Source organism: Andrena cerasifolii, unplaced genomic scaffold (genome assembly GCF_050908995.1).
Source record: "Andrena cerasifolii isolate SP2316 unplaced genomic scaffold, iyAndCera1_principal scaffold2345, whole genome shotgun sequence".
NCBI classification, from domain to species: domain Eukaryota; kingdom Metazoa; phylum Arthropoda; class Insecta; order Hymenoptera; family Andrenidae; genus Andrena; species Andrena cerasifolii.
Window position 1 is genome coordinate 1 of NW_027487237.1, and position 16,698 is coordinate 16,698.

The following is a 16,698-nucleotide window of genomic DNA, read 5'->3' on the forward strand; positions in this document are numbered from 1 at the left end:
GATTTATTTAGCTATTTATCTATATTTATACACCTATTTTTTCTCTAGATAATTTACCTATTTTTTTCTCTATTTTTTTTACCTCTTTTGTTTTCTCTATTTATTTACCTATTTTTCTCTGTTTAATTTAACTATTTTTTCCTTTAATTTATTTACCTATTTTTTATTTACCTTTTTTTCTTTGATTTATTCAGCTATTTATGTATATTTGTACACCTATTTTTTCTCTAGATAATTTAACTATTTTTTCTCTATTTATTTACCTATTTTTTCCTCTAATTTATTTACCTATTTTTTTATTTACCTTGTTTCCTTGATTTATTTAGCTATTTTTCTCTATTGATACACCTATTTTTCTCTAGTTTATTTACCTATTTTTATCTATTTATTTGCCTATTTTTTCTCTATTTTATTTACCTATTTTTTTATCTATTTATTTACCTATTTTTCTCTATTTATTCACCTATTTTTCTCTATTTACTTACCTATTTTTTCTCTATATATTTCCCTATTTTTTCTCTATTTATTTACCTCTTTTGTTTTCTCTATTTATTTACCTATTTTTCTCTAGTTATTTACCTCTTTTTCAGTATTTACTAACCTCCTTTGTTTCCTCTACTTCATTACCTATTTTTTCACTGTTTATTTACCCATTTTTTCCTATAATTTATTTACCTATTTTTTTATTTACCTTTTTTCTTTCATTTATTTAGCTATTTATCTATATTTATACATCTATTTTTTCTCTAGATAATTTACCTATTTTTCTCTATTTTTTTACCTCTTTTGTTTTCTCTATTTATTTACCTATTTTTCTCTGTTTATTTACCTCTTTTTTCTCTATTTATTTAACTATTTTTTCTCTATATATTTACCTATTTTTCTCTCTCATTTATTTACCTATTTTTTCTCTGTTTATTTACCAATTTTTTCCTCTAATTTATTTACCTATTTTTTTATTTACCTTTTTTTGTCTGGTTTATTTACCTATTTCTCTATTTATTTACCTATTTTTTCTCTAGATAATTTACCTATTTTTCTCTATTTATTTGCCTATTTTTTCTCTATTTCATTTACCTATTTTTTATCTATTTATTTACCTATTTTTCTCTGTTTATTTACCTCTTTTTTCTCTATTTACTTACCTATTTTTTCTCTATATATTTCCCTATTTTTCTCTATTTACCTCTTTTGTTTTCTCTATTTATTTACCTATTGTTCTCTAGTTATTTACCTCTTTTTCAGTATTTACTAACCTCCTTTGTTTCCTCTACTTCATTACCTATTTTTTCACTGTTTATTTACCCATTTTTTCCTATAATTTATTTACCAATTTTTTTATTTACCTTTTTTTGTTTGGTTTATTTACCTATTTTACTCTATTTATTTACCTATTTTTTCTCTTGATAATTTACCTATTTTTCTCTATTAATTTTCCTATTTTTTCTCTAGATAATTTACCTATTTTTTTCTCTCTATATTTACCTCTTTTGTTTTCTCTATTTATTTACCTATTTTTTCTCTGTTTATTTAACTATTTTTTCCATTAATTTATTTACCTATTTTTGTTTACCTTTTTTTCTTTGATTTATTTAGCTATTTATCTATATTTATACACCTATTTTTTCTCTAGATAATTTACCTATTTTTTCTCTATTTTTTTACCTCTTTTGTTTTCTCTATTTATTTACCTATTTTTCTCTATTTATTTACCTCTTTTTTCTGTATTTATTTACCTATTTTTTCTCTATATATTTACCTATTTTTCTCTCTCATTTATTTGCGTATTTTTTCTCTGTTTATTTACCAATTTTTTCCTCTAATTTATTTACCTATTTTTTTATTTACCTTTTTTTGTTTGGTTTATTTACCTATTTTTCTCTATTTATTTGCCTATTTTTTTCTCTATTTCATTTACCTATTTTTATCTATTTATTTACCTATTTTTCTCTATTTATTTACCTCTTTTTTCTCTATTTACTTACCTATTTTTTCTCTATATATTTCCCTATTTTTTCTCTATTTATTTACCTCTTTTGTTTTCTCTATTTATTTACCTATTTTTCTCTAGTTATTTACCTCTTTTTCAGTATTTACTAACCTCCTTTGTTTCCTCTACTTCATTACCTATTTTTTCACTGTTTATTTACCCATTTTTTCCTATAATTTATTTACCTATTTTTTTATTTACCTTTTTTCTTTCATTTATTTAGCTATTTATCTATATTTATACACCAATTTTTTCTCTAGATAATTTACCTATTTTTTCTCTCTTTATTTACCTATTTTTTCTCTATTTTATTTACCTACTTTTTCTCTGTTTATTTACCTATTTTTCTCTATTTATTTACCTCTTTTTTCTCATTTTCTTTACCTATTTTTCTCTAGTTATTTACCTACTTTTTTCTCCAATTTATTTACCTATTTTTCTGTTTATTTACCTATTTTTTCCTCTAATTTATTTACCTATTTTTTTATTTACCTTTTTTCTTTCATTTATTTAGCTATTTATCTATATTTATACACCAATTTTTTCTCTAAATAATTTACCTATTTTTTCTCTCTTTATTTACCTATTTTTTCTCTATTTTATTTACCTACTTTTTCTCTGTTTATTTACCTATTTTTCTCTATTTATTTACCTCTTTTTTCTCTATTTACTTACCTATTTTTTCTCTATATATTTCCCTATTTTTTCTCTATTTATTTACCTATTTTTTCTCTATATATTTACCTATTTTTGTCTCTCATTTATTTACCTATTTTTTCTCTGTATATTTACCAATTTTTTCCTCTAATTTATTTACCTATTTTTTTATTTACCTTTTTTTGTTTGGTTTATTTACCTATTTTTCTCTATTTATTTACCTATTTTTTCTGTAGATAATTTACCTATTTTTCTCTATTTATTTATCTATTTTTTTCTCTAATTTATTTACCTATTTTTTCTCTATTTTATTTACCTATTTTTTTATTTACCTTTTTTTGTTTGGTTTATTTACCTATTTTTTCTCAAGATAATTTACCTATTTTTTCTGTATTTATTTGCCTATTTTTTTCTCTAAAATATTTTCCTAGTTTTCACTATATATTTACCTATTTTCTGTATTTATTTACCTCCATTGTATTCTCTACTTCATTACCTATTTTTCACTATTTCTTTATCTATTTTTTCTCTAATTTATTTACCAATTTTTTCTCTGTTTATTTACCTATTTTTTCCTGTAATTAATTTACGTATTTTTTTCTCTAGTTTATTTACCTATTTTTTATTTACCTTTTTTCTTTGATTTATTTAGCTATTTATCTATATTTATACACCTATTTTTTCTCTAGATAATTTACCTATTTTTTTCTCTATTTTTTTTACCTCTTTTGTTTTCTCTATTTATTTACCTATTTTTCTCTGTTTATTTAACTATTTTTTCCTTTAATTTATTTACCTATTTTTTATTTACCTTTTTTTCTTTGATTTATTCAGCTATTTATGTATATTTGTACACCTATTTTTTCTCTAGATAATTTAACTATTTTTTCTCTATTTATTTACCTATTTTTTCCTCTAATTTATTTACCTATTTTTTTATTTACCTTGTTTCCTTGATTTATTTAGCTATTTTTCTCTATTGATACACCTATTTTTCTCTAGTTTATTTACCTATTTTTATCTATTTATTTGCCTATTTTTTCTCTATTTTATTTACCTATTTTTTTATCTATTTATTTACCTATTTTTCTCTATTTATTCACCTATTTTTCTCTATTTATTTACCTCTTTTTTCTCTATTTACTTACCTATTTTTTCTCTACATATTTCCCTATTTTTTCTCTATTTATTTACCTCTTTTGTTTTCTCCATTTATTTACCTATTTTTCTCTAGTTATTTACCTCTTTTTCAGTATTTACTAACCTCCTTTGTTTCCTATACTTCATTACCTATTTTTTCACTGTTTATTTACCCATTTTTTCCTATAATTTATTTATCTATTTTTTATTTACCTTTTTTTGTTTGGTTTATTTACCTATTTTTCTCTATTTATTTACCTATTTTTTCTCTAGATAATTTACCTATTTTTTCTCTATTTTTTTACCTCTTTTATTTTCTCTATTTATTTACCTATTTTTCTCTATTTATTTACCTCTTTTTTCTCTATTTATTTACCTATTTGTTCTCCATATATTTACCTATTTTCTCTCTCATTTATTTACGTATTTTTCTCTGTTTATTTACCAATTTTTTCCTCTAATTTATTTACCTATTTTTTTATTTACCTTTTTTTGTTTGGTTTATTTACCTATTTTTTCTCAAGATAATTTACCTATTTTTTTCTCTATTTTTTTTACATCTTTTGTTTTCTCTATTTATTTACCTATTTTTTCTCTGTTTATTTAACTATTTTTTCCTTTAATTTATTTACCTATTTTTTATTTACCTTTTTTCTTTGATTTATTTAGCTATTTATGTATATTTATACACCAATTTTTTCTCTAGATAATTTACCTATTTTTTCTCTCTTTATTTACCTATTTTTTCTCTATTTTATTTACCTACTTTTTCTCTGTTTATTTACCTATTTTTCTCTATTTATTTACCTCTTTTTTCTCATTTTCTTTACCTATTTTTCTCTAGTTACTTACCTACTTTTTTCTCCAATTTATTTACCTATTTTTCTGTTTATTTACCTATTTTTTCTCTAGATAATTTATCTATTTTTCTCTATTTATTTGCCTATTTTTTCTCTAGATAATTTACCCATTTTTTCCTCTAATTTATTTACCTATTTTTTTATTTACCTTGTTTCCTTGATTTATTTAGCTATTTTTCTCTATTGATACACCTATTTTTCTCTAGTTTATTTACCTATTTTTATCTATTTATTTGCCTATTTTTTTCTCTATTTTATTTACCTATTTTTTTATCTATTTATTTACCTATTTTTCTCTATTTATTCACCTATTTTTCTCTATTTATTTACCTCTTTTTTCTCTATTTACTTACCTATTTTTTCTCTACATATTTCCCTACTTTTCTCTATTTATTTACCTCTTTTGTTTTCTCCATTTATTTACCTATTTTTCTCTAGTTATTTACCTCTTTTTCAGTATTTACTAACCTCCTTTGTTTCCTCTACTTCATTACCTATTTTTTCACTGTTTATTTACCCATTTTTTCCTATAATTTATTTATCTATTTTTTATTTACCTTTTTTTGTTTGGTTTATTTACCTATTTTTCTCTATTTATTTACCTATTTTTTCTCTAGATAATTTACCTATTTTTTTCTCTATTTTTTTACCTCTTTTGTTTTCTCTATTTATTTACCTATTTTTCTGTATTTATTTACCTCTTTTTTCTCTATTTATTTACCTATTTGTTCTCTATATATTTACCTATTTTCTCTCTCATTTATTTACGTATTTTTCTCTGTTTATTTACCAATTTTTTCCTCTAATTTATTTACCTATTTTTTTATTTACCTTTTTTTGTTTGGTTAATTTACCTATTTTTTCTCAAGATAATTTACCTATTTTTCTCTATTTATTTGCCTATTTTTTTCTCTAAAATATTTACCTCGTTTTCACTATATATTTACCTATTTTCTGTATTTATTTACCTCCATTGTATTCTCTACTTCATTACCTATTTTTCACTATTTCTTTATCTATTTTTTTCTCTAATTTATTTACCAATTTTTTCTCTGTTTATTTACCTATTTTTGCCTGTAATTAATTTACGTATTTTTTTCTCTAGTTTATTTACCTATTTTTTATTTACCTTTTTTTCTTTGATTTATTTAGCTATTTATCTATATTTATACACCTATTTTTTCTCTAGATAATTTACCTATTTTTTTCTCTATTTTTTTACATCTTTTGTTTTCTCTATTTATTTACCTATTTTTTTCTCTGTTTATTTAACTATTTTTTCCTTTAATTTATTTACCTATTTTTTATTTACCTTTTTTTCTTTGATTTATTTAGCTATTTATGTATATTTGTACACCTATTTTTTCTCTAGATAATTTACCTATTTTTTTCTCTATTTTTTTACCTCCTTTGTTTTCTCTATTTATTTACCTTTTTTTCTCTATTTATTTACATATTTTTTCGCTATATATTTACCTATTTTTCTCTCTCATTTATTTACGTATTTTTTCTCTGTTTATTTTCCAATTTTTGCCTCTAATTTATTTACCTATTTTTTTATTTACCTTTTTTTGTTTGGTTTATTTACCTATTTTTCTCTATTTATTTACCTATTTTTTCTCTAGATAATTTACCTATTTTTCTCTACTTATTTGCCTATTTTTTTCTCTATTTCATTTACCTATTTTTATCTATTTATTTACCTATTTTTCTCTATTTATTTACCTCTTTTTTCTCTATTCACTTACCTATTTTTTCTCTATATATTTCCCTATTTTTTCTCTATTTATTTACCTCTTTTGTTTTCTCTATTTATTTACCTATTTTTCTCTAGTTTATTTACCTATTTTTCTCTATTTATTCACCTATTTTTTCTCTATTTATTTGCCTATTTTTTTCTCTAAAATATTTACCTAGTTTTCTCTATATATTTACCTATTTTCTGTATTTATTTACCTCCTTTGTATTCTCTACTTCATTACCTATTTTTCACTATTTCGTTATCTATTTTTTTCTCTAATTTATTTACCAATTTTTTCTCTGTTTATTTACCTATTTTTTCCTGTAATGAATTTACGTATTTTTTTCTCTAGTTTATTTACCTATTTTTTATTTACCTTTTTTTCTTTGATTTATTTAGCTATTTATCTATATTTATACACCTATTTTTTCTCTAGATAATTTACCTATTTTTTTCTCTATTTTTTTACATCTTTTGTTTTCTCTATTTATTTACCTATTTTTTTCTCTGTTTATTTAACTATTTTTTCCTTTAATTTATTTACCTATTTTTTATTTACCTTTTTTTCTTTGATTTATTTAGCTATTTATGTATATTTGTACACCTATTTTTTCTCTAGATAATTTACCTATTTTTTTCTCTATTTTTTTACCTCCTTTGTTTTCTCTATTTATTTACCTTTTTTTTCTCTATTTATTTACATATTTTTTCGCTATATATTTACCTATTTTTCTCTCTCATTTATTTACGTATTTTTTCTCTGTTTATTTTCCAATTTTTGCCTCTAATTTATTTACCTATTTTTTTATTTACCTTTTTTTGTTTGGTTTATTTACCTATTTTTCTCTATTTATTTACCTATTTTTTCTCTAGATAATTTACCTATTTTTCTCTACTTATTTGCCTATTTTTTTCTCTATTTCATTTACCTATTTTTATCTATTTATTTACCTATTTTTCTCTATTTATTTACCTCTTTTTTCTCTATTCACTTACCTATTTTTTCTCTATATATTTCCCTATTTTTCTCTATTTATTTACCTCTTTTGTTTTCTCTATTTATTTACCTATTTTTCTCTAGTTTATTTACCTATTTTTCTCTATTTATTCACCTATTTTTTCTCTATTTATTTGCCTATTTTTTTCTCTAAAATATTTACCTAGTTTTCTCTATATATTTACCTATTTTCTGTATTTATTTACCTCCTTTGTATTCTCTACTTCATTACCTATTTTTCACTATTTCGTTATCTATTTTTTTCTCTAATTTATTTACCAATTTTTTCTCTGTTTATTTACCTATTTTTTCCTGTAATGAATTTACGTATTTTTTTCTCTAGTTTATTTACCTATTTTTTATTTACCTTTTTTTCTTTGATTTATTTAGCTATTTATCTATATTTATACACCTATTTTTTCTCTAGATAATTTACCTATTTTTTTCTCTATTTTTTTACCTCTTTTGTTTTCTCTATTTATTTACCTATTTTTTCTCTGTTTATTTAACTATTTTTTCCTTTTATTTATTTACCTATTTTTTATTTACCTTTTTTTCTTTGATTTATTTAGCTATTTATCTATATTTATACACCTTTTTTCTGTAGATAATTTAACTATTTTTTCTCTACTTATTTACCTATTTTTCTATATTTATTTACCTCTTTTTCCTCTATTTATTTACCTATTTTTTTAATTAGCTATTTTTCTCAATTTATACACCTATTTTTCTCTAATTAATTTACCTATTTTTTTCTCTAGTTTATTTACCTATTTTTTATTTACCTTTTTCTCCAGTTTATTTACCTATTTTTCTCTATTTATTCACTTATTTTTTCTCTATTTATGTATCTATTTTTTCCTCTAATTTATTTACCTATTTTTCTCTAGTTTATGTACCTATTTTATCTATTTATTTGCCTATTTTTTCTCTATTTTATTTACCTATTTTTTTATTTACCTTTTTTCTTTCATTTATTTAGCTATTTTCCTCGATTTATACACCTACTTCTTCTCTAGTTTATTTACCTATTTTTCTCTATTTATTCACCTATTTTTCTCTATTTATTTATCTATTTTTTTCTCTAATTTATTTACCTATTTTTTCTCTAGTTTATTTACCTATTTTTATCTATTTATTTGCCTATTTTTTCTCTATTTTATTTACCTATTTTTTATCTATTTATTTACCTACTTTTTCTCTATTTATTTATCTATTTTTTCTGTAGTTATTTACCTATTTCTTTCTCTCATTTATTTACCTATTTTTTCTCTGTTTAGTTACCTATTTTTTCCTTTAATTTATTTACCTATTTTTTATTTACCTTTTTTTCTTTGATTTATTTAGCTATTTATCTATATTTATACACCTATTTTTGTCTAGATAATTTACCTATTTTTTTCTCTATTTTTTTACCTCCTTTGTTTTCTCTATTTATTTACCTATTTTTCTCTATTTATTTACCTATTTTTCTCTATTTATTTACCTATTTTTTCGCTATATATTTACCTATTTTTCTCTCTCATTTATTTACGTATTTTTCTCTGTTTATTTAACAATTTTTTCCTCTAATTTATTTACCTATTTTTTTATTTACCTTTTTTTGTTTGGTTCATTTACCTATTTTTCTCTATTTATTTACCTATATTTTCTCTATATATTTACCTATTTTTCTCTCTCATTTATTTACGTATTTCTTCTCTGTTTATTTACCTCTTTTTTCTCTACTTATTTACCTATTTTTTCTCTATATATTTACCTATTTTTCTCTCTCATTTATTTACGTATTTTTTCTCTGTTTATTTACCAATTTTTTCCTCTAATTTATTTACCTATTTTTTTATTTACCTTTTTTTGTTTGGTTTATTTACCTATTTTTCTCTATTTATTTACCTATTTTTTCTCTAGATAATTTACCTATTTTTCTCTACTTATTTGCCTATTTTTTTCTCTATTTCATTTACCTATTTTTCTCTATTTATTTATCTATTTTTTTCTCTAATTTATTTACCTATTTTTTCTCTAGTTTATTTACCTATTTTTATCTATTTATTTGCCTATTTTTTCTCTATTTTATTTACCTATTTTTTTATCTATTTATTTACCTACTTTTTCTCTATTTATTTATCTATTTTTTCTCTAGTTATTTACCTATTTCTTTCTCTCATTTATTTACCTATTTTTTCTCTGTTTAGTTACCTATTTTTTCCTTTAATTTATTTACCTATTTTTTATTTACCTTTTTTTCTTTGATTTATTTAGCTATTTATCTATATTTATACACCTATTTTTTCTCTAGATAATTTACCTATTTTTTTCTCTATTTTTTACCTCCTTTGTTTTCTCTATTTATTTACCTATTTTTCTCTGTTTATTTACCTATTTTTCTCTATTTTATTTACCTACTTTTTCTCTACTTATTTGCCTATTTTTTTCTCTAGTTTATTTACCTATTTTTTTATTTACCTTTTTTTCCTTGATTTATTTAGCTATTTTTCTCTATTTATACACCTATTTTTCTCTAATTTATTTACCAATTATTTCTCTGTTTATTTACCTATTTTTTCCTGTAATTTATTTATCTATTTTTTCCTCTAATTTATTTACCTATTTTTCTCTATTTATCCACCTATTTTTCTCTATTTATTTATCTATTTTTTTCTCTAATTTATTTACCTATTTTTTCTGTAGTTTATTTACCTATTATTGTCTATTTATTTGCCAATTTTTTTCTATATTTTATTTACCTATTTTTTTATCTATTTATTCACCTACTTTTTCTCTATTTATTTATCTATTTGTTCTGTAGTTATTTACCTATTTGGTTCTCTCATTTATTTACCTACTTTTTCTCTGTTAAGTTACCTATTTTTTCCTCTAATTTATTTACCTATTTTTTTATTTACCTTGTTTCCTTGATTTATTTAGCTATTTTTCTCTATTCATACACCTATTTTTCTCTAGTTTATTTACCTATTTTTATCTATTTATTTGCTTATTTTTTCTCTATTTTATTTACCTATTTTTTATCTATTTATTTACCTATTTTTCTCTATTTATTTACCTCTTTTTTCTCTGTTTATTTACCTATTTTTTCCTCTAATTTATTTACCTATTTTTTTATTTACCTTTTTTTGTTTGGTTTATTTACCTATTTTTCTCTACTTATTTACCTATTTTTTCTCTAGATAATTTACCTATTTTTCTCTACTTATTTGCCTATTTTTTTCTCTATTTCATTTACCTATTTTTATCTATTTATTTACCTATTTTTTCTCTATTTTATTTACCTATTTTTTTATCTATTTATTTACCTATTTTTCTCTATTTATTCACCTATTTTTCTCTATTTATTTACCTCTTTTTTCTCTATTTACTTACCTATTTTTTCTCTACATATTTCCCTATTTTTTCTCTATTTATTTACCTCTTTTGTTTTCTCCATTTATTTACCTATTTTTCTCTAGTTATTTACCTCTTTTTCAGTATTTACTAACCTCCTTTGTTTCCTCTACTTCATTACCTATTTTTTCACTGTTTATTTACCCATTTTTTCCTATAATTTATTTATCTATTTTTTATTTACCTTTTTTTGTTTGGTTTATTTACCTATTTTTCTCTATTTATTTACCTATTTTTTCTCTAGATAATTTACCTATTTTTTCTCTATTTTTTTACCTCTTTTGTTTTCTCTATTTATTTACCTATTTTTCTCTATTTATTTACCTCTTTTTTCTCTATTTATTTACCTATTTGTTCTCCATATATTTACCTATTTTCTCTCTCATTTATTTACGTATTTTTCTCTGTTTATTTACCAATTTTTTCCTCTAATTTATTTACCTATTTTTTTATTTACCTTTTTTTGTTTGGTTTATTTACCTATTTTTTCTCAAGATAATTTACCTATTTTTTTCTCTATTTTTTTTACATCTTTTGTTTTCTCTATTTATTTACCTATTTTTTCTCTGTTTATTTAACTATTTTTTCCTTTAATTTATTTACCTATTTTTTATTTACCTTTTTTCTTTGATTTATTTAGCTATTTATGTATATTTATACACCAATTTTTTCTCTAGATAATTTACCTATTTTTTCTCTCTTTATTTACCTATTTTTTCTCTATTTTATTTACCTACTTTTTCTCTGTTTATTTACCTATTTTTCTCTATTTATTTACCTCTTTTTTCTCATTTTCTTTACCTATTTTTCTCTAGTTATTTACCTACTTTTTTCTCCAATTTATTTACCTATTTTTCTGTTTATTTACCTATTTTTTCTCTAGATAATTTATCTATTTTTCTCTATTTATTTGCCTATTTTTTCTCTAGATAATTTACCCTTTTTTTCCTCTAATTTATTTACCTATTTTTTTATTTACCTTGTTTCCTTGATTTATTTAGCTATTTTTCTCTATTGATACACCTATTTTTCTCTAGTTTATTTACCTATTTTTATCTATTTATTTGCCTATTTTTTTCTCTATTTTATTTACCTATTTTTTTATCTATTTATTTACCTACTTTTCTCTATTTATTCACCTATTTTTCTCTATTTATTTACCTCTTTTTTCTCTATTTACTTACCTATTTTTTCTCTACATATTTCCCTACTTTTCTCTATTTATTTACCTCTTTTGTTTTCTCCATTTATTTACCTATTTTTCTCTAGTTATTTACCTCTTTTTCAGTATTTACTAACCTCCTTTGTTTCCTCTACTTCATTACCTATTTTTTCACTGTTTATTTACCCATTTCTTCCTATAATTTATTTATCTATTTTTTATTTACCTTTTTTTGTTTGGTTTATTTACCTATTTTTCTCTATTTATTTACCTATTTTTTCTCTAGATAATTTACCTATTTTTTTCTCTATTTTTTTACCTCTTTTGTTTTCTCTATTTATTTACCTATTTTTCTGTATTTATTTACCTCTTTTTTCTCTATTTATTTACCTATTTGTTCTCTATATATTTACCTATTTTCTCTCTCATTTATTTACGTATTTTTCTCTGTTTATTTACCAATTTTTTCCTCTAATTTATTCACCTATTTTTTTATTTACCTTTTTTTGTTTGGTTTATTTACCTATTTTTTCTCAAGATAATTTACCTATTTTTCTCTATTTATTTGCCTATTTTTTTCTCTAAAATATTTACCTCGTTTTCACTATATATTTACCTATTTTCTGTATTTATTTACCTCCATTGTATTCTCTACTTCATTACCTATTTTTCACTATTTCTTTATCTATTTTTTTCTCTAATTTAATTACCAATTTTTTCTCTGTTTATTTACCTATTTTTCCCTGTAATTAATTTACGTATTTTTTTCTCTAGTTTATTTACCTATTTTTTATTTACCTTTTTTTCTTTGATTTATTTAGCTATTTATCTATATTTATACACCTATTTTTTCTCTAGATAATTTACCTATTTTTTTCTCTATTTTTTTACCTCCTTTGTTTTCTCTATTTATTTACCTATTTTTCTCTATTTATTTACATATTTTTTCGCTATATATTTACCTATTTTTCTCTCTCATTTATTTACGTATTTTTTCTCTGTTTATTTTCCAATTTTTGCCTCTAATTTATTTACCTATTTTTTTATTTACCTTTTTTTGTTTGGTTTATTTACCTATTTTTCTCTATATATTTACCTATTTTTCTCTCTCATTTATTTACGTATTTTTTCTCTGTTTATTTACCAATTTTTTCCTCTAATTTATTTACCTATTTTTTTATTTACCTTTTTTTGTTTGGTTTATTTACCTATTTTTCTCTATTTATTTACCTATTTTTTCTCTAGATAATTTACCTATTTTTCTCTACTTATTTGCCTATTTTTTTATCTATTTCATTTACCTATTTTTCTCTATTTATTTATCTATTTTTTTCTCTAATTTATTTACCTATTTTTTCTCTAGTTTATTTACCTATTTTTATCTATTTATTTGCCTATTTTTTCTCTATTTTATTTACCTATTTTTTTATCTATTTATTTACCTACTTTTTCTCTATTTATTTATCTATTTTTTCTCTAGTTATTTACCTATTTCTTTCTCTCATTTATTTACCTATTTTTTCTCTGTTTAGTTACCTATTTTTTCCTTTAATTTATTTACCTATTTTTTATTTACCTTTTTTTCTTTGATTTATTTAGCTATTTATCTATATTTATACACCTATTTTTTCTCTAGATAATTTACCTATTTTTTCTCTATTTTTTTACCTCCTTTGTTTTCTCTATTTATTTACCTATTTTTCTCTGTTTATTTACCTATTTTTCTCTATTTTATTTACCTACTTTTTCTCTACTTATTTGCCTATTTTTTTCTCTAGTTTATTTACCTATTTTTTTATTTACCTTTTTTTCCTTGATTTATTTAGCTATTTTTCTCTATTTATACACCTATTTTTCTCTAATTTATTTACCAATTATTTCTCTGTTTATTTACCTATTTTTTCCTGTAATTTATTTATCTATTTTTTCCTCTAATTTATTTACCTATTTTTCTCTATTTATCCACCTATTTTTCTCTATTTATTTATCTATTTTTTTCTCTAATTTATTTACCTATTTTTTCTCCAGTTTATTTACCTATTATTGTCTATTTATTTGCCAATTTTTTTCTATATTTTATTTACCTATTTTTTTATCTATTTATTCACCTACTTTTTCTCTATTTATTTATCTATTTGTTCTGTAGTTATTTACCTATTTCGTTCTCTCATTTATTTACCTACTTTTTCTCTGTTTAGTTACCTATTTTTTCCTCTAATTTATTTACCTATTTTTTTATTTACCTTGTTTCCTTGATTTATTTAGCTATTTTTCTCTATTGATACACCTATTTTTCTCTAGTTTATTTACCTATTTTTATCTATTTATTTGCTTATTTTTTCTCTATTTTATTTACCTATTTTTTATCTATTTATTTACCTATTTTTCTCTATTTATTTACCTCTTTTTCTCTGTTTATTTACCTATTTTTTCCTCTAATTTATTTACCTATTTTTTTATTTACCTTTTTTGTTTGTTTATTTACCTATTTTTCTCTACTTATTTACCTATTTTTTCTCTAGATAATTTACCTATTTTTCTCTACTTATTTGCCTATTTTTTCTCTATTTCATTTACCTATTTTATCTATTTATTTACCTATTTTTCTGTATTTACTTACCTATTTTTTCTCTATATATTTCCCTATTTTTTCTCCATTTATTTACCTCTTTTGTTTTCTCTATTTATTTACCTATTTTTCTCTAGTTATTTACCTCTTTTTCAGTATTTACTAACCTCCTTTGTTTCCTCTACTTCATTACCTATTTTTTCACTATTTATTTACCCATTTTTTCGTACAATTTATTTACCTATTTTTTATTTACCTTTTTTTATTTATTTAGCTATTTATCTATATTTATACACCAATTTTTTCTCTAGATAATTTACCTATTTTTTCTCATTTTATTTACCTATTTTTCTCTAGTTATTTACCTACTTTTTTCTCCAATTTATTTACCTATTTTTCTATTTATTTACCTATTTTTCCTCTAATTTATTTACCTATTTTCTTATTTGCCTTTTCTCTTTCATTTATTTAGCTATTTTTCTCTATTTATACACCTATTTTTCTCTAGTTTATTTACCTATTTTTGTCTATTTATTCACCTATTTTTTCTCTATTTATTTGCCTATTTTTTTCTCTAAAATATTTACCTAGTTTTCTCTATATATTTACCTATTTTCTGTATTTATTTACCTCCTTTGTATTCTCTACTTCATTACCTATTTTTCACTATTTCGTTATCTATTTTTTTCTCTAATTATTTACCTCTTTTTCAGTATTTACTAACCTCCTTTGTTTCCTCTACTTCATTACTATTTTTTCTCTGTTTATTTACCAATTTTTTCCTCTAATTTATTTACCTATTTTTTTATTTACCTTTTTTTGTTTGGTTTATTAACCTATTTTCTCTATTTATTTACCTATATTTTCTCTATATATTTACCTATTTTTCTCTCTCATTTATTTACGTATTTCTTCTCTGTTTATTTACCTCTTTTTTCCTATAATTTATTTACCTATTTTTTTATTTACCTTTTTTTATTTATTTAGCTATTTATCTATATTTATACACCAATTTTTTCTCTAGATAATTTACCTATTTTTCTCTCTTTATTTACCTATTTTTTCTCTATTTTATTTACCTACTTTTTCTCTGTTTATTTACCTATTTTTCTCTATTTATTTACCTATTTTTCTCTTCTTATTTACCTATTTTTCTCTAGTTATTTACCTACTTTTTCTCCAATTTATTTACTATTTTCTGTTTATTTACCTATTTTTTCCTCTAATTGATTTACCTATTTATTTATTTACCTTTTTTCTTTCATTTATTTAGCTATTTTTCTCTATTTATACACCTATTTTTTCTCTAATTTATTTCCCAATTATTTCTCTGTTTATTTACCTATTTTTTCCTGTAATTTATTTGTCTATTTTTTCCACTAATTTATTTACCTATTTTTCTGTAATTATTTACCTCTTTTTTCTCTATTTATTTACCTATTTTTTCTCTCTTTATTTACCTATTTTTTCTCTATTTTATTTACCTACTTTTTCTCTGTTTATTTACCTATTTTTCTCTATTTATTTACCTCATTTTTTCTCATTTTATTTACCTATTTTTCTCTAGTTATTTACCTACTTTTTTCTCCAATTTATTTACCTATTTTTCTGTTTATTTACCTATTTTTTCCTCTAATTTATTTACCTATTTTTTTATTTACCTTTTTTCTTTCATTTATTTAGCTATTTTTCTCTATTTATACACCTATTTTTCTCTTGTTTATTTACCTATTTTTCTCTATTTATTCACCTATTTTTTCTCTATTTATTGCCCATTTTTTTCTCTAAAATATTTACCTAGTTTTCTCTATATATTTACCTATTTTCTGTATTTATTTACCTCCTTTGTATTCTCTACTTCATTACCTATTTTTCACTATTTCGTTATCTATTTTTTTCTCTAGTTATTTACCTCTTTTCAGCATTTACTAACCTCCTTTTTACTAACCTCCTTTGTTTCCTCTACTTCATTACCTATTTTTTCTCTGTTTATTTACCAATTTTTTCCTCTAATTTATTTACCTATTTTTTTATTTACCTTTTTTTGTTTGGTTTATTTACCTATTTTTCTCTATTTATTTACCTATATTTTCTCTATATATTTACCTATTTTTCTCTCTCATTTATTTACGTATTTCTTCTCTGTTTATTTACCTCTTTTTTCCTATAATTTATTTACC

General features: G+C 20.7%; 1 long non-coding RNA gene across 3 annotated transcripts; it reads right to left on the reverse strand.

The window, feature by feature from the left end:
- Nucleotides 1-81: 81 nt before the first annotated feature.
- LOC143378298 (uncharacterized) lies at nucleotides 82-14,503 on the reverse strand. 3 transcript variants are annotated; one of them, XR_013088117.1, is made up of 3 exons: nucleotides 8,872-14,503; nucleotides 1,032-7,478; nucleotides 82-900 (listed from the first exon to the last, which is right to left on the reverse strand). It is a non-coding gene; the product is annotated as an uncharacterized LOC143378298 (long non-coding RNA). The 3 variants fall into 3 exon arrangements; XR_013088116.1 differs by lacking the exon at nucleotides 82-900 and having other exon boundaries at nucleotides 927-5,023; nucleotides 6,373-7,478; XR_013088115.1 differs by lacking the exon at nucleotides 82-900 and having other exon boundaries at nucleotides 927-7,478.
- Between the last annotated feature and the right edge of the window lie 2,195 nt (nucleotides 14,504-16,698).